Source organism: Anomaloglossus baeobatrachus, chromosome 11, assembly GCF_048569485.1.
Source record: "Anomaloglossus baeobatrachus isolate aAnoBae1 chromosome 11, aAnoBae1.hap1, whole genome shotgun sequence".
Lineage (NCBI taxonomy): Eukaryota > Metazoa > Chordata > Amphibia > Anura > Aromobatidae > Anomaloglossus > Anomaloglossus baeobatrachus.
In genome coordinates, this window is record NC_134363.1 from 146385169 (window position 1) to 146403888 (window position 18720).

Here is an 18720-nt window from a genome sequence, read left to right on the forward strand (position 1 = left end):
AGTAAATGGTATAGTTTATCTTTAGGTCACAACAGTGGAGTTTCCTAGGGGATATATTCCCAGGCACCTGTATTCTGAATATTCTCCCTCAAAAAGGTTTCTGTTGCCCAAAAGGGCGGCCATATTAATTCTATATTGATTATCTCTCAAGTGTGATTTGCTAATTAAAAAAAAGTAGGAATTTATTTAAAATGTTATTTTTTGATTTGTTATTTTATTTTTTGGGAAACTCCTTTATGGATTATTCAGAAAAATCAGAGACCAACTATTGAAAGGGAAGACCTGAAGGCCTGAAAAGAGAAGTCACCAATCACCACTGCAAACATCATGCATCTTAAAGGTGTTTTCCATTAACAGACATCCTCTTCTTAATATCACCAACCTGTGGAACAAAATAAAAAACAATGAGCGGAATTCTGTTCTGACGGAATAGAGAAGGCTGCAATCAGTTATCAGCTGCCATGCTCATGTGATGCCCTGGCAAAACCAGGTTGTCACAGAGCCTGCACAAATCCACCAAAGTGCAGGGCATTCTCCTCCTTGGCACCAACACCGTCCCACACAGATATGCACCAGCCAATCAGGCCCTACTCGCCCCCCCCAGGAAAAGGGGAGGGATCGAAAAGAGTTTAGGAAGTGACAGAGCAGAGTTTCTGTTTGAGCTGTAGTCAGTGGAGAGCTGACAGGGGGGAGTTGGAGCTCCCTGGAGAGGTTGGGAGTCGGGGTTGGAGCCCTGGACTACCGGACTAGGTGACAGTGAGGGCCACAGGCACTGAGATCCGGTCGCGGGGAACCTGAGGCCGACCGGGGCAGAGTTGTAGACCGCAGCTGCCAAGAGAGGGGATCCGGTCTGGAGGCCGTTCAAGCGGGCTAGTCCAGACAAGAAAGAGACAGACAGAGAGTGTGGAAGAAAGGGCCCCTGGCTGTACATCTGAGTGTGGGACCCGAAGACACCCGCCAAAGGGACAAAGGTGACCGGCCATTGGCAATTTGGTTTACTATACAGACTGTGTGTGGTTACTGACCATCCAAATCATCAGCAGCTCATCCAGCACCACGACAACCGAACTGTGAGTTTCCTGCTCCCTGCAATCCCTCACAATACCCTGGGCCCCGGAACTACACCTCCCCTACCCGTGGAGGGGATCCCACCTTGCTGCCTCGCTCCATCAGCCCCGGGCACCCACATACAAAGTAGCGGCGGTGTCACCATCCCTCACCGCAACCCACGGGTGGCGTCACCGACAAAGACTCTATCCCCTGTAAATGACCCCTTTTCACTCGTGGTCGACAGACGGCTGTGCGAGCCCCGGATCCGGCTGCCACTCGAGCCACAGCCACCGTCCGGATCCGAGTGCCTCGAGCGGCCCCCCAGTTGTGATCTGTCCCCCGCCCGCGACACTCATATGATATAACAACCTCACGTGACCACCGGGAAAGACAGTGCCGATATTGGAGGAACCGCTGAGATAAGCTGCAGGTTAACGCTATGAAATATGGGTTGTCCAGTAGTTGTCCATCCTCTTTAAAAAAATCCAAAATATTTGTAGTTTTTTAATTTTTGGCCCTTTTGTACTCCATTGTACAGCCCCGATGAGGATGACAATAGGGTGTATATAAATATTGATATTTTATCACGATAAACGATAAAAAACTGGATACATTTCCCATTCAATGCCCTAACTACTACAAGTCATTCTGAAATCCCAAGATAAATACTGGACACTGAAATTATACCGGCAGCTACAGATCGCTGAAATTTGCAAGTTTCTTCCATGAATGACTGTGCGGTTTGGGTGGTGTCAGTAAACAGGAAATGCTTCGAAGATACACATGAGCATAATGCCGATAATCTCATGAAATCTCCTGAGGATTTTCTATGTTTGGATGTCTTAATTGTGAGCTCACGCCCTGATAAACATTTCACAGGATACAATTACGTATTAATTAAATTATAAATTTAATACAGTGACCAAATGTTGGTACTCAGCATCTATAAGCCAACCTTACCAACAAACACCCATGCAACAATGGATGTCAACGGCACTGTCTCTTAGGCCTCTTTCACACGTCCGTGTCTCCGGTACGTGTTTGGCCCGTTTCCTCGCGTACCAGAGACACGGGCACACGTAGACCCATTAAAATCAATGGGTCTGCGCTCACGTGCGTATTCTGCCATGGACCGTGTGTACATGTGGAGCATACGTGTGCCCCACACGTAGACATGACCGTTTTTCTACGACATCACAGGTGTCAAACGACCCACAAGGGACCACACGGAGGTGTTCCGTGTGACACGCACCGGAGAAAACACATGTGTCTGAGAAAAAAATAACAAATCTTTACTCACTTCTCCAGCTCTGCTGTCTCTGCCGTTGCTGTCACTTCCTTTTGACCGCCGCTCATTATGCTCATTGCATATTCACTTCACTGCGGCCGGAAACAGCAGCAGCGGGGAGTCGGCAGGACCGGAGACCGAAGATCAGCACCTTGGACAGCAACACCAGGGACAGGTGAGCAGAAAGTTCCCATTCTCCGTGTGTTATCACGGATAACGCACGGAGAACACACATAGGCCATAAACACGGCTCACGGAGGACAATACGCACCTGTGACACGTCCGTGAAAAACGTGCGTGATTTTCACAGACATGTGAAAGAGGCCTTATAGCGGATTACACAACCAACTGTTCTACCTCTCTTAAGGAAAGTAAGTGTAACTAGGGGCAGACATATCATTGGCGCAACTTGGAGTTCAAGAAGTTAGGGGGCCCATTTCCACCTCCAAAGCAGGTGGAATGGTGCATTATGATGAACCATTGGACTATAATCGACCCATATATTATTCTCGAAATGGGGCACTTTCCTGTCTGTCTCATCCAGTGGATCTAACAATAAGAGGTGAAGAGTAGTGATGAACATGTTTGGCACAGCTCGTTACTCATAGAATGGTAAAGCTGGAAGGGACCTCAAGGGACATTGAGTCCAACCCCCTGCAAGTGCAGGATTTCCTAAATCATCCCAGCTATTTGTTTATCTAGTTTCCATTGATGGAGAGCTCACTACCTCCCGTGGTAGCCTGTTCCACTCTCTGACTCACTCTCTGACTCTCTGACTTTGATGCTCAATCAAGATTTGAAAATGCTTGAGTTTTCCGTTGGCTTCCATTATACTCGATACTTGAGTTACGTCGGAGCACCCCGATGCTCAAGCAGTGGCGAGCACGCTAGTCCATCTCTAGTGAGAGGTAGCAAACTGTGTCTTCATGCTGGAAGTGGTCCAACAGCCTTTAACGGTGAGTAAGAATAAAACACTTAAGGGTAAGAACATATTTATTTGTAAACTCTCCTAGAACTTCCAGGAGGCTCCAGGAAAAAAAAGGGAGACCCCCGAGACTCCTGGATGAGTTGACAAATCTCCCAGGTGCCACAAAAGCCACCTAAAAAGTGACACTTCACTAAGTTTTATTATTGCTGCCACATCAAGCCCCAACTGTCAAAGGCACATTAAGTGGGTGGGAATGGGTCATGGTCTACCGGAAGTCTGCATGGTCATGGAATTAAAATTGAATCTCCAAGAAGATAATTTTCAAAAATAGTCAACACTGGTTAAGAGAAAGAGCCAGATTAGCCCACCGGAACACAAGAGGATCCTCCGCTGTGCTTAGATGCAAAAGTTCTTTTGAATTATTTTGAGACACTTACTGGCCATTATTATTGTCTATTATCACGAGAAGGCTCCTTAATAACCCACCAATACTTTTTGACAATTTGTCTTGTGTATACGATAAGGAAAACAGAGATTAGGATGCATTAAAAAGTGGAAGTTTTATAGAATAGGGGCCCCCTAAAAATGATGTCTCTGGTGGGACCAAGCAACTTAAGGCCCCACCTTGACTGTGATATGGACCTTACACTTTATTTCTGAGATTGTGTTTTCAATGATGAGCCAACTTCATGTTTTTGTTTTAATTTGGATCTCCAAAGATTATAACCAGATCTGTTTTAGGCTAAATGTAAGACTCAGCAGTTATTTGCAGGCCTCAGATCACATATGGCATACATTGTCTACATTACCTGAACGTGCGGACTAGAATGAGTCATTATAGTTTAATAAAATACGTATAGACGTTTGTCTTCCAGGTGCATTGTCTATGTCTGAGAACAGCTGTAAAGAAACTACTTAGAAACCACGTAATGGTGTTTCTGAGAAATGTGTGCATCCTCCTCGGGATTGTCAAGGTTGTTTAATATTATCTCCGCTTCCATGGATAGTTATGTATGGAGAAAATTACAAAATCAATATTTTTTGTTTTTTTGAATTTAGCGTTAATGATATAATTACTGATATGCTTGATTCCGTTGACTAGTTGTGTCAAGGGCATAGAGACAGCTCCTGCACCTTCTGTAGACTTTTCAGAGTTGGGTTGGTATATCCCGGATTGTACCCTGGACCAAAAACTAAGACAACCTGGTCCTTCCCAGAAGGATGCCATCTTTAAGGGCTGGTCCAGGACTTTTTTTTTGTCCTGTCCAGAAGGATGCCCTCTTAAAGGGCTGGTCGAGGATTTTTTTTTTACTATGTGACAAAAACTAAAAGAGGCAACTACCTGCCTGTTGTACCCGGCACCGGCCGGCACAGAGCAGTCAATGGCCGTTTCTGTCGGCGATTCAGTTGTTCCACGTCAACAGAGCAGCTTTCTTTCTGGATGCTCTGTCGATGGGGCATGAGTACCGGCGTCATGCTGACTGACAACTGGCTTGATCATAAAGGGGGGTTTCTTTCCTCACACAATTACTGTAGTTCTCAATGTAACTCCTCAAGGATCGGGCAATTTTTAGTTTTTGCGCTTTCGATTTTTTCCTCCCCTTATTCCAAGAGCCATACGTTTATTTATTTTTTGTCAATCTAGCAATGGGAGGGCTTTTTTTTTTTCAAAATGAACTGTACTTTTGAATGACACCATCCATTTTATCATCTACTGTAATGGTAAGCAGGAAAAAAATTGCAAGTGTGGCAAAATAGCAAAAAAAGGGAAATTCTTCAATAGTTTCTTGGGTTTTTTATTTCCAGAGTTAATTCTACCATAAAACTGACCTAGTAATATGATTCACCAGGTCAGTACAATTCCGTAGACACCAAATATGTATAGTTTTTCTTTTATTTAGGTAGTGAAAAAAAATTCTGAAATTTTGAAAAAAAAAATTCTCACTTGTGTCGTGACTTTCCGAGACGTAACGGTTTCAATTTTTGGGATATGGAGCTGTGTGAGGGCTTGTTTTTTTGCGCCCTGAGCTGATGGCTTTGTCAATATTATTTAGGGGTATATACGATGTTTTGATCTCCTGTTATTACATTATTTTGTTGTTGCGGTGGCCAAAAGAAATTCAGACTTTTTCATTTTTTTCTCGTTATGCTGTTTACGAACCAGATTAATTTATTTTAAATTTTGATAGCCCTGACTTTTATAAACTCAATGATTCCAAATATGTTTGTTTTTTCTTTATTTTTCAATTTCTAATGTGGTAAAAGGGGGTGATTTGAACTTTTAGATATTTTTTTTCAATATTTTTTCTTCATTGTACTGTAGTAATCCCTTAGAGGATTTGAACCTGCAATAGTCTGATTACCAGTTTTTCAAGAACAGCACTCCGTTGCCTCCAATCATCAGGACATTACCCGATTGACCGATGATTGATAGATGAGGTGACGGCTGCTTTATCTATTAGGCCGATTATTGGGGAGCTCACTGTGAGGGTATAGTATATACACAACGAATTCCAATGAGTGGAATATATATACCTCCTGCCAAGCTCCAAAATAACTCAAGAAAAACTACTAATTTCCACAATCAATCGCTTGTACAGGCCGATTGGATACCTGTTACAGATAGTGTATGGCTTCGGGGATGTGCTTTATAGAGCAAGAGAAACAAAGTCATTACATTTTATATATTTAATCTGAAAAGTAGGCAGTGTTTATAAAAGCATACAAAAGATGTTACAAAGGGGACAAAACAATACAGTATACACAATTAGAAAAATAAAAAAGTAATATTGAAAATAAATTAGTAAACCTATGTCACAGAAATGTCTCAGAGTTATGAAGTGAAAAATTCCACTGTAATGTGTGAAAATCCTACACAGCAGTGTATCTTCCTGGCATTGAACAAGAATCATACTTTGGCATCTGCTTTTATTAACACAATTTACACTCACATACCTCCCCTCTGGGAACCTATACGGGCTGATCATGGGATGTGGCTTCAGTCACTAGAAAATTAGGAAATCCCCAACTTTTAAGAAATTTTCACATCTGGAGGTCCCAGGTGGAAGATATCGTGGTCATGTTTCTTATCAAGATTTTACCTTTCTATAGAGATGAAACATGGCATGGATAGCATCATCTATGTAACCGATATTAATTTAGGGCTAATGCACTGATCGCACAATTATATTAAAATATCCATGTTCTTCCCCTTGGGATCACAATGCTGAATATGTATCTCCCATAAATATAGGATTGATACAAATACCAATATTCATCACTGACCACTGTTACATCTCGTGGCTCTCCTGTTACAAGGAGTGAAGCGGTCTCCCATTCCTGGCCTGCCGCAGGCCCTCCTGCTCAGCGGCCCCAAAGGTCTGCGAGGTTGCACAATGTGCAGAGGTTTACTGCTCAGGGAAGCAGTGAGACTCCTGTTATCTCTGCACATTGTGAGACCGAGGATCCCGCCTCTATTTCCCAGAGGCAGGAGGGTGAACATGTGCTATGCGTGGTGGGTTCTGATTCGCCCACTGACGTCACACGGCTTGATGACAAGGCAGGTGACGTGGTGAATCCTGACTGGCCAGGCTGGGACGTTGTGGACCCTGATTGGGTCAAGTCCGTCATCTCCGCCTCGCGCCCGCCCTTGGGTGGAACGACACCTCCTTAAAAGCTCCTCCTGCCATCATGGCGGCGCGCGACTGTCCTTCTATGTTTGGATGTCTGGCAGCGTGCTGCCACGCCACTGCTCAGGCATTACTGTCTTTTGTGGGCTTGGCCCTTGCTGCTTAGGCAGTACCTCGTTTGCAGGCCGTGTTCCTGCCTTGCTGCTCCGGCAGTATCCCCTTCAACAGGCCGTGTTCCTGTCCCAGGTGAGCTCCTCAAGTCTCCACCGGACTCACCTGGTTATTGAAAGCACACGTGCGTGGGCACCTCTGTGCTACCCTCGTGCCATATTCTCGTGACTTCCACTGGCACACGTGCGTGGGCACCTCTGTGCTTCCACGTGCAACAGGTACACCGAGCCGTGAGATCCGTGCCATACAACCCTCACGGGTTAGGGCAGATCGGTGTACATAGATCGTCTGTGACATTCCAGACGATCGCTAGCAGCAACCCGCTCACTCTTCACCCACCATAGCGGCGGTCCCTTACACCGCACAGTGGACCTTGACCGGCGGAAGCTGTCCATTTCCCATCTTGGCACGCTTCCCCGGGTCCCCCTCGTAACAGACCACCATCCCCCAAAAGTCTGGGACAACCTTTTGAAGCTCTGAAGAGTTATCTCCTGAGGTTATACATTTGATGCTTCTCCACCTTTGATTATACAGACCCCAGAGCTTGTGTCTATTTACCAGCAGATAACCAGTTGCATTTCCTGTCCACCATGGGGATCTAGCTGAACAGGGACCAGATGTAGTGTCAGCTATCTCTTTCTTTCTCAGTTATAATTAATCCCATATTTTCAATGTGGTGGTGGATATATCTTCTTTTCAAAGACAGAGATGTCTTTTATGGATTTAACAATTTTCCTCTGACAGCACCATTACAGGGAGGCTGACATGATAGGATATGGAATGAGAGTGATTAAAGGGTTTAGGTATGCAAGAGTTATGTAAAATGGTGAGGTAGGGGGGTGAGATCAGGGGAGAAAGCGATAAACAGGGGGGTTTATAAAGTGGCATTCAATAGTTGAGGGCAGCAATTTTAGGCAGAACCAAAAAGTAAATAAAATTAATAATTGTAGGCCATCAACATTAGATAGGTGAAGCTCCAACTTCCAGCATTGCCAATAATAGATTGACTGGAGAGGTCTTGGCACTCCATAGTTTACTGTGCCCCTTTAGTTTTTACCTGGTACTGCTCTGTGTGCTGTATAGTAGCTCTGCATGGTACTGCATTGTAAATAATGAAAAAGGATTTAAAGTTGGTGTGAATCGATTTGCCGGTCTCGGTCCATCGGCCACATCAGTAATCTATAGTTGCTGAACAGGAGTCCTGAGAACTGCCTACTACCTCCTGTTACGTCACCACCGGAGTCCGTTCCAGCAGCTTCTACTCCAATCACCAGGCGATGCCGTGTTCCTGCCGTGGATGGTGCTGGCGATGGGAGAGGAGTCGATGCCAGCGGCATCGGTGGGCGCAGGCTCCACTCATCCACTGGGCTGGCTTTCCTTTTGATCTGCAGTACCACTGGCTGACTATAGGTGGCATGTGTCTTCCAGCTGAAGTTACCATCATTCACCTACAACCAATGGGAAGACACCACACCCTTCTTAATTCCCATCCTGTCTGCTGACCACTGCCAGAGATAGTTCTGATATTCTGGTTCCTGTTCTGCCCTGTTCTGTTTTGTGATTCTGGTGTTCTGACCTTGTTTCCTGACTACCCTCTTGCCTGCTGGCTATGTACCTCAATGCCCGATCCGGATTTGTCCTCTGCTACGTTTTCTGATTACGTCCTTGCCTACCGATTCTGTCCCTGTTCTGCAATTCCTGGTTTGACCCTGCCTGACGACTACTCTCTCGGACTGCTGCCTTCCACGGGTAGTGATCTCCAGGGCCCTGTGTAATTCCAAATCCCTGTCTAAGGGTTAAAGGATTTCAGGGTTCTGGGGGTCCTGCTTGGTGAAGTGGTTTCCCTCTAGCCTTTCCATCACAGCCAGTCTGAGTCTGTGGATCCAGGCAGGCGTTACACCTCCTCATACATGAGCCGCTGGCCTAATGGGAAGTCATCATTGTTTCATGACACACATGTGATGGCTTCAGGGTTGGACATATCACTGGTGCAGCCCAAGAGGTTGGGGGACTCCTTTCTACCTCCAAAGCCGGTGGAATTGTGCATTTTGATGAGCTCTTGGGCTACAAAGGTCCCATATATTGTTCTTGCACAGGGACCCTTTTCTGTATGTGTTCGTCAATGGATGACTTATCAAAACAAGAGACGTCGATGCTGTCAGGTAGGAGGCGTTTTTCAGGGCTCCATTCATTGGTCACGGATTTGGTTTATTGACCTCTTTCTTCTAATTGGTTTCCACCAACTTTAAGAGAGACACCACCAGAACTTCTCAGTCTGCTGATAATCGCTGAAAGTAGGCTCCTGCCATAAAGATAGGCAATCAATAATATAGTCCTAAAACCAAAATCATAAACTACTTAAAAAAACTTCTTTAAAGCCTTTTTTTCTTATTTCAAAATCTGTTTGTTATTTTAAAAGATCTTCTACTGCGTTATCACTGGTAAGAGACAGGGACGCAAGTATTGAATTGCTTACGATAATGAAATCACAGGAAAGCATTGCTCACATACTTTCGAACGTTTTCAGTAAACAATAGGAATGTAAAAACTGTAGAAAATCTCAATAATGTGGTTTTATGATGGCATTATGTACTTCATCGTTTTCTTGGCGTTAGAAAGGAGTGAAATGATATAAGTGAGAAACTATAAAGGGCTTAAGGGAGGACAAAGACAGATTTCGCCTATCTCTTGTCTAGACACAAATAAAGAAATATATGAAAGAACCAAAAACTCGAATCTAGTGGATTTTTTATTGAAAATCAATTGCCCTCTTAAAATAGAATAACATATGTCAAAAGGTATGTAAGCAATATATTTGGTAAAGTTAGCCAATTACCCTATCCAGTAGGTGTATAACATGTTGGCTTGTATTCTCCATTGACTCCATAACATCAGCATTAGAATAGGTTGTCCAGGACTTCCAACATGACAAGGTCATAGGAGAGGCCAACAACGACAAATGCATCTTACAGGCTACCAAAGCTTTTTGATCTGTTGCCAGTGATTTTTAAGAAGGGATGAGCGGACCCGTTGAAATTCGGTTTGGCGGGTTCAGTTGGACTTTAGATAAAGTTCAGTTTGGGTTTTGGAGTTCATCTGAACCCCATTGTAAGTCATTGATTGGGCAGTTTGGCTCTCCACTTACATACAGCCAGCCACAAACAGAGCACTTCCGCGGGGAGGGTGGACTAGGTTTATACATTTTTTTTCTGGGAACACACTAAATCCGATTACGTTGTTGTTACCTCCAGTGCGAGCCATTCAGACACTATAAGCAACTCACACTAGCCCAATCAACAAGCATACCCAAGCATAGCGATGGTCGATCCAGTGCTTAGCATATGTAAAGCATCGAACGTGGACACTGATTTTTTTCGTTAAGTCCATGTTGGGTATGAACACTAGACTTTACTGTTCGAGTTCTCTAATCTCTAGTGATTATCTATAATCACTAATAATTAAGAAGTTACAGCTCATAATCTTTTTTGGCCATCAAAAATATAGCAAGCTGAGGGCAAAAAAGAGCACAATAACACATAAGAAACCTACAGGAATTGCTGGCTGGACTGGTACAGGTTTCTAGTTCTTGAAGGGATAAAACTGTAGGGCTTCTACCCTAACTCAGACCAAACAGTTAATGATGGGACCAAAAAAGTGTTGGGATTGGCTTTAGGTCTTTGAAGGTGATCACCCTATAGTGCAAGCATAAACCTTTATAACAAACCTGCACTCTTCCCTATGCCAACTATTGGCTCTATCTGGCCAAAATCGGCTGCCTGCTGCCATAGTGCACATGTATGTATTTCGTTTGTGAAAAAAGTCTCTTTCTGTCATGCTCGGAGTGGAAGACGTCCGAATACATGAAGCAACCATTGTGCAAAGACGTACGGATGTGTGGTGCACTACAAAAACAGCACGGACAAAAAGGGGAACACGGGGGCCACTTTAACAACAGTGGGCCCTGGCGTTAGGAAGGGGGAAGATGGAATGTCTTCTGCACTCACCTGCAGCTGTACCCTGCACTCCCTTGCCAACCCTATACAGGTTCTTTCAAACTGTCGCCAAGCAGGATACCTTGAACCCTAACAGGCCCTGCGATTAACCCTGGCTAGTGAGCTGGCTGGCGAGGAACACGAGTTTCACCGCTGCACTAATACAACATAAAGGGTAGGAAGACAAGCACCAACCTCACAGCTGCAGCAGACTTCAAGGTAGCAGACAGATGGGCTCAGATCAGAACCCAAGCAGCTCCTTCCACCTAGGCAGCCAGGAGAGAATGGATTCTATCGACAGCAAAGGTTGATGGGTATTGCCAATATTTGAAGGTAATGGGCATGGTCACAGAGCGGCTGCACCTGACATGGACTGCTAGAAAGCTGCTGGTAACAAAACTGACATTAACCATTAATACACCAAAGGAAAAGAAAACACATTTAATCTCCAGTCTCACAAGGCTAAGTGAGACTCAGGGCCCAAACCTCTCACAAATCTCCTAATATCGGAAGACATCCGTGACACTTTCCTTCACGAATGGTACACTTTTGAAATGGTCGAATGCTTTTTGTGACTGAGTGAAAGGAATCGACGAAGATATTCCAAAATCCATTAGAAACCAGGTGAAGACTGGGGAATGTAATATCACCAAATAAGAGATCATACCTTTTATATATCCTAAAATGCTTTGCCAACTGTGAAAACACTTTAATGCAGTGTGATTAAATGACTGGTGAAATCCCAATGATTTCCTATGGGCACTGTAATGCTGTCAGGGCCGGATTAAGGTTGGTGGGGGCCCCTGGGCAGAAAATCTGGTGGGGGCCCCATAACGTTAACATTTTTAGTCATAACAGTAGAGTGCGAATGTAGCATTTAGATATAAATCCAATGAACATTTATCTTATCCTGTTCTGCCACATTCAGATTTACAGCACTACAATACAGACACAGTCCAGGATCACTCACAGCCGTCACTTATACTCAGAAAGTAAAGTTACTCACATTTTTTTATTGATCCCAATGTTAAGACAGCCAAGGAATAGTAAAAATACAGAAAGGGAAAGTTCTCACTGGCAGCAATGGTTGCTGAAAATCACAATGTGCTCTCTATTGTATTATCTCCGGAGTAGTGCATAGCAGCTGATGTCTGTACACGGTATGCCATACACAGCATCAGAGGTGGATCTAGGTTTTCCTGTCCATGGAGTAGGAGGTCAGTTTGGCGCCCCCTTCTATACACGGCTTATGCGGTTTGAGTAGTTGTCATGTGACCGCTCATACGCCATTTTCACACGTGCCGATGAGCTGCTCTTCCTAATTCTCTCAATGTTCAGTGAAATACTACAGCCCATAAAGAGAAGCAGGAAGAGAAGCTAATTGTGATTCAAAGTATTAAAATGACCTGCAAGTGGTCATGTGATCACTTCTGGAATTAGCAAGCAGAGCTAAATCCTTACATTGAGTATATTACAGGTTGTTTGATTGGGCATGCTACGGGGCTTACTTTTATTATTAAAGGGGTTATCCAGGTCGACAAGGAAAATTTGTAGTTATCCTATATGACTGCAGACTTCTGAATTCTCACAGCTTGCGGACTGCACACTGTCATGATTTTCCCGTGCCATGAGCAAGTAGTCATGGCACTGCAAGTATGCGATTTGCTTACTTCCGGCCACATTCAAATTAGGACGTCTGCAGCCTCACTCAATAGTTACATGCCCTCAAGCGCTCACTGCTGGCATCGGAGAGTCCTGACAGTGTGCAGTGTGCACACTGAGGATTCAGAAGTCTGCAGTCACATAGAAACTTTCATCACAAACCTGGACAACACCTTTAATGCTACTAACATAATGTAGAAACCCTTGCGGTCATGTAATTTTACAAATTATGGCTTGCTACGTGTGTACAGGATCAGAATCAGTAAAATGTACATAAATACACTGTGTGCAGAATTATTAGGCAAATGAGTATTTTGCTCCCATGATACTTTTTATACATGTCGTCCTACTCCAAGCTGTATAGGCTGAGAGCCAACTACCAATTAAGTAAATCAGGTGATGTGCATCTCTGTAATGAGGAGGGGTGTGGTGTAATGACATCAACACCCTATATAAGGTGTGTTTAATTATTAGGCAACTTCTTTTCCTTTGGTAAAATGGGTCAGAAGAGAGATGTGACGGGCTCTGAAAAGTCCATATTGTGCGATGTCTTGCAGAGGGATGCAGCAGTCTTGAAATGGCCAAACTTTTGAAGCGTGATCACCGAACAATCAAGCGTTTCATGGCAAATAGCCAACAGGGTCACAAGAAGCAAAATAGGCGCAAAATAACTCCCTATAAATTGAGAAAAATCAAGCGTGAAGCTGCCAAGATGCCATTTGCCACCAGTTTAGCCATATTTCAGAGCTGCAACGTTACTGGAGTATCAAAGAGCACAAGGTGTGCCATACTCAGGGGCATGGCCATGGTAAGGATGGCTGAAAAACCACCACCTCTGACCAAGAAACAGAAGATAAAACGTCAAGACTGGGCCAAGAAATATCTTAAGACTGATTTTTCAAAGGTTTTATGGACTGATGAAATGAGAGTGACTCTTGATGGGCAGATGGTTGGACCAGAGGCTGGATCAGTAAAGGGCATAGAGCTCCACTGTGACTCAGACATCAGCAAGGTGGAGGTGGGCACTGGTATGGGCTGGGATCATCAAAGATGAACTTGTGGGACCTTTTCGGGTTGAGGATGGAGTGAAGCTCAACTCCCAGACCTACTGCCAGTTTCTGGAAGACAACTTCTTCACGCAGTGGTACAGGAAGAAGTCGGTATCGTTCAAGAAAAACATTATTTTCATGCGGGACAATGCTCCATCACATGCATCCAACTACTCCACAGCGTGGCTGGCCAGTAAAGGTCTAAAAGATGAAAAAATAATGACATGGCCCCCTTGTTCACCTGATCTGAGCCCCATAGAGCACCTGTGGTCCCTCATAAAATGTGAGCTCTACAGGGAGGGAAAACAGTGCACCTCTGGGAGCAGTGTCTGGAGGCTGTGGTGGCTGCTGCACGCAATGTTGAGCGTAAACAGATCAAGCGATGACAGAATCTATGGATGGTCAGCTGCTGAGTGTCATCATAGAGAAAGGGGGTGATATTGGGCACTCATTTTTGGGGGTTTTGTTTTTGCATGTCAGAAATGTTTATTTCTAAATTTTGTGCAGTTATATTGGTTTACCTGGTGACAATAAACAAGTGAGATGGGAATAGATTTGGTTTTTATTAAGTTGCCTAATAATTCTGCACAGTAATAGTTACCTGCACAAACAGATGTCCTCCTAAGATAGCCAAATCTAAAAAAAAAAACCACTCCAACTTCCAAAAATATTAAGCTTTGACATTCATGAGTCTTTTGGGTTGATTGAGAACTGTTGATCAATAATAAAAAAAATCCTCTAAAATACAAGTTGCCTAATAATTCTGCACACGGTGTACAGCACCAGAACCAAAAGCAATACCAAAATACATCACTAGCACCCAGTGGCGTAACTAGAGTTTGATGGGCCCCGGTGCAAAGTTCAGATCTGGGCCCCCCTCCACATACACCGACACTTGGGGTACAGGATAATGACACTGACACTTGGCTCTTACCCTCAGCACCCAGATTTCCCATGATCTGAAATCCCTCTATCAGCACCCAGCTTTCTTATGTTCTGATATCCATCTTGTCCTCGGCACCCAGCTTCCCCATGCTTTGCTATACATCTTTCCCTCAGCACTCAGCTTTCCTATATCAGAGCATGAGAAAGCTGGGTGCTGAGAGAAGATGTATAACAGAGCATGGGAAAGCTGGGTGCTGAGGGAAAGAGCCTTTTTCCCCTCAGCACAAAACGTTCCCATCCCCTGATTGTATCTTTGTCCCCCCTCGTATATAGTTCTCCAAACACAATAATGGCCCCCACATAGCCTTCCATATAGTGTAAAGGGTCCCACATAACCCTTCATATATTAGAATGCAGCTCCATAGTCCTCCATGTATTATAATGCATTTCCCATAGTTCTCCATGTATTATAATTCACCCCATAGTACATAATATATAATACTGCCCCACATAGTCCTCCATATATTATACTGCACCCCCATAGTTCTCCATATAGTATAATGCACCCCCATAATCCTCCATGTATAATATGCACCCAGCCCTCCATGTATAATAATGCAGCCAGCCTCCCCAGTCCCTTCAATTATTATAATTAATTTCTCATAGTTCTCCATATATTATACTACACCACATAGTCCTCCATATATAATATGCACCCAGCCCTCCATGTATAATAATGCAGCCAGCCTCCCCAGTCCTCCATGTATAATAATGCAGCCAGCCTCTCCAGGCCTCCATATATAATAATGCAGCCAGCCTCTCCATGCCTCCATATATAATAATGCAGCCAGCCTCTCCATGCCTCTATGTATAATAATGCAGCCAGCCTCCCCAGGCCTCCATGTATAATAATGCAGCCAGCCTCCCCAGGCCTCCATGTATAATAATGCAGCCAGCCTCCCTAGGCCACCAAGTATAATAATGCAGCCAGCCTCCCCAGGCCTCCAAGTATAATAATGCAGCCAGCCTCCCCAGGCCTCCATGTATAATAATGCAGCCTGCCTCCATGTATAATATAGCAGCAAGCCTCCATGTATAATAATGCAGCCTCTCCAGGCCTCCATGTATAATAATGCAGCCTCTCCAGTCCTCCATGTATAATAATGCAGCCTCTCCAGGCCTCCATTTATAATAATGCAGCCTCTCCAGGCCTCCATTTATAATAATGCAGCCTCTCCAGACCTCCATGTATAATAATGCAGCCTCCAAAGGCCTCCATGTATAATAATGCAGCCTCCCAAGGCCTCCATGTATAATAATGCAGCCTCCCCAGGCCTCCATGTATAATAATGCAGCCTCCCCAGGCCTGCATGTATAATAATGCAGCCTCCATGTAAAATAATGCAGCCTCCCCAAGCCTCTGACCTCCGTGTACCCTCTCTCTTCACGTCTCCTCGTTCCCCCGCCGCTGCTCGTCCTCGCCGCTGCTCTATCCTCGCCGCTGTTCGTTCCCCCGCCGCTGCTCGTCCTCCCCGCTGCTCTGTCCTCGCCGCTCTCCTCGTTCCCCCGCCGCTGCTCGTCCTCCCCGCTGCTCTGTCCTCGCTGTCGTCCTCCCCTCCTTCCTTCGCCGCTGCTCGAATTTGCCGCTGCTCTGTCCTCACCGCCGCTCGTCCTCCCCGCTGCTTGTTCTCCCGGTGTTGCGGTCGGCGTCCTCCCGTCCTGCACTCTGTGCATTTAGCACAACAGTCGCACGGGAGTGACGTCACGGCGCAGGCACAGGGGTAGAATGATGATGCATAGCGCGGCAGCGCTATGCTTCATCATTACTGTGCACGGTGATGGGGGAGCCGCTGCAGCTGACACCAGGCAGGGGGTCCCAATGCCGCGGTTGACACCAGGCAGGGGGGCCCGGTGTCGGCGGCGGCACCGGTTCAAATAGCAGCCGCGTGGTCTGCGGCAGAACAGCGCAGCTCCTCTCTCACTGACAGGAGCTGGCTGCTGATCTGCCTGGCGGGCGCCGGGCCCCTAACCTCCTGGGCCCGGTCATAATGACGACCGCGGTAGTTACGCCCCTGCTAGCACCCTCATCAGTAAACGAATATATCACCAGAACCACCAATACATGACTACAGTACCAAATTTACTACAACAATATATTGTAATGTCACATCCCCATATACATTTGTATCACATGAATTAACAACTCCCAGTATGTCCTTAACAATTGTAAGAAAATGCTGGGAGTTATCAGTATTTATGAAGCATTGAGTATCACAAACATACAGTTACATCCGGGTACCTTGTAGGTGACATCTTCTCTGATCGGAGTCATCTTATTCTTTCTTCTCCATCTTGTCCAGACGTCATGATGAGTTTTCACATCCACAGCTCCTCTCTGCAGACTTCCCGGGCCTTCTGCAGCACATCTCAACATTATGCCCTTATAAATAAATAGCAGAATGATTATAATGCTCCTAAATATAAATATATGACCTACGCTGTGCGCCTGAATAAATAATTGCCACTCACTGTGCTCCCTGCATAAAATGACCCACACAATGTCCCTCTTATGGTACATGGCCTCTTCTTTCAGTTCTGGGCCCCCTCTTCACACCGTCCTGTACATTGTGTCCCCACTATACTTCCAAATGTCTATACTGTGCCCCCTCCTCACACACCCCCTCCTGAGCTGTACCCTCACAATGTCCCCATGCTATCCCCTCTCTATACTGCCCTCACCCTCAGTATCAAAATCACTATACTGCACCTCAGTCTCACATTCCCTCTCCTCAGCATACTGTGCCCTCCATACTGCGCCCTCACACTGGCCACCATGCTGCCCCTCCTCTATACTGCTTATCCCCCCCCCCCACTACCCACTCTCTATACTATGCCCCTCACACTTTTCTCCACCAATACTCTCCACTTACAATATTCTCCCACCATACTGCTGCCTCACTTTTTAATGGTGCCCCCCTGATTACTGTGCAGGGGCAAATATGACGCATGCCCCCCAAAGGTACGCTCCTGTACAGTGTACAGGAGAATACATGACTGGTACACAATATACTGTGATACAGACACCAGATGTTATACAATATACACATTATTATATACCATCTGATGTGTGTACACAGTATATCACACTACTCTGTACGCTGGATGTGGTATACCATGTGCACAGATATACAATGCCCTGCACTGATCACACCTGGACCTACAGGACAGGATGTAACATATTCTATATGTAATATGGGCCATATAGTGTAATGTGTGCTGCAGGCTCAGATGTGACCAGTGCAGGATCTGGGTAGTGATGTCTGTGCTCTCTGCTGGAGATCAGTGTGAGTTATTGCAGGGGAGGGATGAGGCCGATGACCGGCACTGACAGCCCGACCTGATCTGCAGCAGTTCAGACTCCGGCGACCGGCAATAACTCACACTGATCCCGGGCAGAGTGGCCGCTGACACTATGGAACCGGTCTGGAGTTATCAGCGGCGTCCTGCTCCCTCCTCACTGCAGTCTCCTGCCCGGCCGGCACCATGATTAATGACCACATACTTACGGGATCCACTGAGACCTCCGGTCCTCCCACAAGCTCCTCTACGGAAGGAAGAAGCAGCAGCAGGTGCGCGGTGACGTCATCCTGGCAGACGCAGCCCACACAGCGTGCAGTGGGCGTGTCTGCAGCACAGTGATGGCCGGGATTGAAATACCTTAAAGGTACAGTGCGGTCTTGAACCACTGCGGCATTAATAAAATGGCGGACACACAGATGGTGGTGGGGGCCCCCTCAGAGGCTTTTGTGGTGGGGGCCCCTGGGCTGAAGCCCCGTCTGCCCCGCCTATAATCCGGCCCTGAATGCTGTATATTACCTAGCTCCATAGGTGTGTATATATTGGTTACACTATATACTCACCAAAATTGACATACAACATTAAAATCCTACCTAATAAGTCCTTTCACTACGGCAGCTTATGTGTCTGCTCCACTCACAGTTTTTACCATAACCTAAACATTCTTGTTTTTGCTGCCTTCAGGATTACAAGTTTAGTATTAAAGTCT

At 45.5% G+C, this 18720-nt stretch overlaps 1 long non-coding RNA gene across 1 annotated transcript in view; it reads right to left on the bottom strand.

The window, feature by feature from the left end:
* The window catches only part of LOC142256938 (uncharacterized), a 58803-nt gene extending 40303 nt beyond the window's left edge, over window positions 1-18500 (bottom strand). Inside the window, exons 1-2 of the long non-coding RNA XR_012727582.1 lie at window positions 18221-18500; window positions 16954-17094 (exon numbers count right to left, since the gene is read on the bottom strand). This is a non-coding gene — a long non-coding RNA (uncharacterized LOC142256938). The remainder of the gene's footprint in view (window positions 1-16953; window positions 17095-18220) is intronic.
* Window positions 18501-18720: the final 220 nt, after the last annotated feature.